The sequence below is a fragment of the Oncorhynchus gorbuscha genome, unplaced genomic scaffold (assembly GCF_021184085.1).
Source record: "Oncorhynchus gorbuscha isolate QuinsamMale2020 ecotype Even-year unplaced genomic scaffold, OgorEven_v1.0 Un_scaffold_5698, whole genome shotgun sequence".
NCBI lineage: Eukaryota > Metazoa > Chordata > Actinopteri > Salmoniformes > Salmonidae > Oncorhynchus > Oncorhynchus gorbuscha.
In genome coordinates this window covers 2,332-7,464 of record NW_025749444.1, presented here as the reverse complement: position 1 = coordinate 7,464, position 5,133 = coordinate 2,332, and the positions used below count along the sequence as shown (strand labels likewise).

General features: G+C 51.0%; 1 long non-coding RNA gene across 1 annotated transcript; it reads right to left on the bottom strand.

Annotated features, from left to right (window-relative positions):
• Positions 1-737: 737 nt before the first annotated feature.
• Positions 738-4,255, bottom strand: LOC124029166. The gene is made up of 3 exons (XR_006837737.1): positions 4,063-4,255; positions 1,661-1,821; positions 738-964 (listed from the first exon to the last, which is right to left on the bottom strand). It is a non-coding gene; the product is annotated as an uncharacterized LOC124029166 (long non-coding RNA).
• Positions 4,256-5,133: the final 878 nt, after the last annotated feature.

Below are 5,133 nucleotides of genomic sequence, written 5' to 3'. Positions count from 1 at the left end.
CTCCAGCGGAACGGACGCTACTACCTCCTCTACTACCTCCTCTCTCCAGCGGAACAGACGCTCCTACCTCCTCTCTCCAGCGGAACAGACGCTACTACCTCCTCTACTACCTCCTCTCTCCAGGGGAACAGACGCTACTACCTCCTCTCTCCAGGGGAACAGACGCTACTACCTCCTCTCTCCAGGGGAACAGACGCTACTACCTCCTCTCTCCAGGGGAACAGACGCTACTACCTCCTCTCTCCAGGGGAACAGACGCTACTACCTCCTCTCTCCAGGGGAACAGACGCTACTACCTCCTCTCTCCAGGGAACAGACGCTACTACCTCCTCTCTCCAGGGGAACAGACGCTACTACCTCCTCTCTCCAGGGGAACAGACGCTACTACCTCCTCTCTCCAGGGGAACAGACGCTACTACCTCCTCTACTACCTCCTCTCTCCAGGGGAACAGACGCTACTACCTCCTCTCTCCAGGGGAACAGACGCTACTACCTCCTCTACTACCTCCTCTCTCCAGGGGAACAGACGCTACTACCTCCTCTCTCCAGGGGAACAGACGCTACTACCTCCTCTACTACCTCCTCTCTCCAGGGGAACAGACGCTACTACCTCTTCTACTACCTCTTCTACTACCTCTTCTACTACCTCTTCTACTACCTCTTCTACTACCTCTTCTACTACCTCTTCTACTACCTCTTCTACTACCTCTTCTACTACCTCTTCTACTACCTCTTCTCTCTCCAGTGGAACGGACGCTACTACCTCCTCTTTCTTCTCTCTCTTCTTCTTGCGGGGCTGGTTGTCTCCGTCCTGCGAAGGGGCGTTGAGCTCACTGCCGTACTCCCGGATCAACCCCTCGATGGCCCCCTTCACTATCTGGTCACGGCGCTTTGTGTCCTCATCAAGATCCTCCTCCTCCTCCTCCTCTTCCTCTTCCTTGAGCCCGTCCTCTGACATGGCTCCCTATGAGACAGAAACAGAAAGCGGAGACGGAGGTTCTTATTATGAATCTTTGGATATGATATTTACCTTGGCTGTAAATGGAATCATAGGTTGAGTGGCGCAACGGTCTAAGGCACTCCATCTCAGTGCTAGAGATGTCCCTACAGACATCCCGGTTCAAATCCAGGCTGTATCACAAATCCAGGCCGTGATTGGGAGTCGCATAGGGCGGCACACTATTGGCCCAGCGTCGTCCGGGTTTGGCCAGTGGTAGGCCGTCATTGTAAATAAGAATGTGTTCTTAACTGACTTGCCTTGTTAAATAAAAGGTTAAATTAAAAATTCAATTAAATCTGAGTCTGTCCTTCATCACCTCTCATGATAGACAGGACATAGGTCTACTGATCACCCCATGTTCTGTGTCTGTCTGTCTGTCTGTCTGTCTGTCTGTCTGTCTGTCTGTCTGTCTGTCTGTCTGTCTGTCTGTCTGTCTGTCTGTCTGTCTGTCTGTCTGTCTGTCTGTCTGTCTGTCTGTCTGTCTGTCTGTCTGTCTGTCTGTCTGTCTGTCTGTCTGTCTGTCTGTCTGTCTGTCTGTCTGTCTGTCTGTCTGTCTGTCTGTCTGTCTGTCTGTCTGTCTGTGTGTCTGTCTGTGTGTCTGTCTGTGTGTCTGTCTGTCTGTGTGTGTGTGTGTGTGTGTGTGTGTGTGTGTGTTTTCACCCCGTTGGCGTTCCTCTTCCTAGCCTTCCATTCTTCAAGCTGGGCCTTGGTCTTAGCATCCACCTTGACCAGCAGCTTCTTGTCTCCCAGCAACAGCTCATGTAGCAGACGCAGGGAACGCAGGGTGGACTCTGGCTCCTTGTACTCACAGAAACCAAACGCTACAGAGAGGAAGGGAGCGAGGGAGAAAGAGAGCGCGACAGAGAGCGCGATAGAGAGGGGAAAGGAACGAGGGAGGAAGAGCGCGATAGAGAGGAAGGGAGCGAGGGAGAAAGAGAGAGGAAGGGAGCGAGGGAGATAGAGAGCACGATAGAGAGGGGAAGGGAGCGAGGGAGATAGAGAGCGCGATAGAGAGGGGAAGGGAGCGAGGGAGAAAGAGAGAAGAAGGGAGCGAGGGAGAAAGAGAGAGGAAGGGAGCGAGGGAGAAAGAGAGAGGAAGGGAGCGAGGGAGAAAGAGAGAGGAAGGGAGCGAGGGAGAAAGAGAGAAGAAGGGAGCGAGGGAGAAAGAGAGAGGAAGGGAGCGAGGGAGAAAGAGAGAGGAAGGGAGCGAGGGAGAAAGAGAGAGGAAGGGAGCGAGGGAGAAAGAGAGAGAAGGGAGCGAGGGAGAAAGAGAGAGGAAGGGAGCGAGGGAGAAAGAGAGAGGAAGGGAGCGAGGAGAAAGAGAGAGGAAGGGAGCGAGGGAGAAAGAGAGAGGAAGGGAGCGAGGGAGAAAGAGAGAGGAAGGGAGCGAGGGAGAAAGAGAGAGGAAGGGAGCGAGGGAGAAAGAGAGCGAGGGAGAAAGAGAGAGGAAGGGAGCGAGGGAGAAAGAGAGAGGAAGGGAGCGAGGGAGAAAGAGAGAGGAAGGGAGCGAGGGAGAAAGAGAGAGGAAGGGAGCGAGGGAGAAAGAGAGAGGAAGGGAGCGAGGGAGTTAGAGAGCGCGATAGAGAGGGGAAGTGAGCGAGAGGGGAAGTGAGCGAGGGAGGAAGAGAGCGCGATAGAGAGGGGAAGGGAACGAGAGGGGAAGAGAGAGGAAGGGAGCAAGGGAGAAAGAGAGTGTGATAGAGAGGGGAAGGGAACGAGAGGGGAAGTGAGCGAGGGAGGAAGAGAGAGGAAGGGAGCAAGGGAGAAAGAGAGTGCGATAGAGAGGGGAAGTGAGCGAGAGAGGAACGGAGTGAGGGAGATAGAGAGCGCGCGATAGAGAGAGTGAAAGAGAGAGAGGGGGGAGGGGAAGATGGAGACAGAGAGAGAGAGACGTGGAAGATGTCACTAATATTACAAACAGAGAGTGGTTACTAGTGAACGCTCAGGTGGGGAAAAGACAGGACAAGAGTTAGTACCGAGCTGACAGAGAAAGACAAACTTTGTTCTCTTTAAAATCTTATTTTGAATAAATGAACTGTCATTTACATCAGCGATCAAAAAGAAAGGTGCATTTGTTTCTAAAAACCCATCTGTTGTACAGAACTAGAGCCAACTCCTTAACATAACATGAAGCTGGTGGTCTCATCACCCACTATGTAAACAGTCATCATGAGGCTGGTCAACCATGACATTCTAGAGACGTGGCGGTAACAACACGCTAACAACACGCTAACAACACGCTAACAACACGGGCTTGGCGGTAACAACCCGGTAACAACACGGGCTTGGAGGTAACAACACGCTAACAACACGCTAATAACACAGGCTTGGAGGTAACAACACGCTAATAACACAGGCTTGGAGGTAACAACACGGGCTTGGCGGTAACAACACGGGCTTGGCGGTAACAACACGGGCTTGGAGGTAACAACACGGTAACAACACGGGCTTAGAGGTAACAACACGGGCTTGGAGGTAACAACACGGTAACAACACGGTAACAACACGGTAACAACACGGTAACAACACGGTAACAACACGGTAACAACACGGTAACAACACGGTAACAACACGGTAACAACACGGTAACAACACGGTAACAACACGGTAACAACACGGTAACAACATGGGCTTGGAGGTAACAACACGGGCTTGGAGGTAACAACATGGGCTTGGAGGTAACAACACGGTAACAACACGGGCTTGGAGGTAACATGGGCTTGGAGGTAACAACACGGTAACAACACGGGCTTGGAGGTAACAACATGGGCTTGGAGGTAACAACACGGTAACAACACGGTAACAACACGGTAACAACACGGTAACAACACGGTAACAACATGGGCTTGGAGGTAACAACACGGTAACAACACGGGCTTGGAGGTAACAACACGGGCTTGGAGGTAACAACACGGTCTTGGAGGTAACAACACGGTCTTGGAGGTAACAACACGGGCTTGGAGGTAACAACACGGGCTTGGAGGTAACACGGTAACAACGTGGGCTTGGCGGTAACAACAAGGAACAAGGAAAGGAGGGAAAGTATAGTAGAAGTATTGTACCTGTTTTGTTTTTACCTTGCAGTTTCCCAGAAGCCCCTTGGACCCTCTTCCAGCTCAGGACCAGGCCACATTTCTACAGGATGGAGGAAAGGAGGGGACCTCATCTGAGACTAAACACCAATGTCAGAGTGATCCATCATCATTCAATCACATTACTTAATATATGCCTTTTCTATGTAAGTGTTTAGTCCAGGGCTCTCCAACCCTGTTCCTGGAGAGATACCCACCTGTAGGTTGACATCTATCTAGTCCAGGGGTCTCCAACCCTGTTCCTGGAGAGATACCCACCTGTAGGTTGACATCTATCTAGTCCAGGGGTCTCCAACCCTGTTCCTGGAGAGATACCCACCTGTAGGTTGACATCTATCTAGTCCAGGGGTCTCCAACCCTGTTCCTGGAGAGATACCCACCTGTAGGTTGACATCTATCTAGTCCAGGGCTCTCCAACCCTGTTCCTGGACAGATACCCTCCTGTAGATAGCCCCTCCTCTCTCTTGACAAAGTGTTTTACATTTTAACACGGACCAGAACCCAAAGAACAGGCAGAAGAAAAGTGCCCAAAGGAAAAATAAAACGCAAGAAGAACCGGAACACAAACTGAAAATGGTTCATACATTGCGTGCAGTAATATGACTGAGACTTATATAGATCTCAGATGGATTGTCTGGGGCCAAAGTTAACCTGCCCTTTCGTGTCAGACCATCATGTTTTTAGGGAAAGAGGATCCTTTTGTACATTTTGCAAGTTTAACCAATTCCAGTCCCTTTGCTGAAGGACTCCGGGGGATTCTCTTGTCGGCATAATAAATAAAATAAAATCATTATAGACATCTTCGAAACTATCATTTTCACCTCTAGAACTGAGCCCAATAACATATTGGTAAAAATTATTTTTAAATATTGGACCATGGATATGGGGCTCCCGAGTGACGCAGGGGTCTAAGGCACAGCGTCTCAGTGCTAGAGGCGCCACTACAGACATCCTGGTTCGAATCCAGGCTGTATCACAACCGGCCGTGATCGGGAGTCCCATAGGGCTGCGCACAATTGGCAAAGCGTCGCCCGGGTTTGG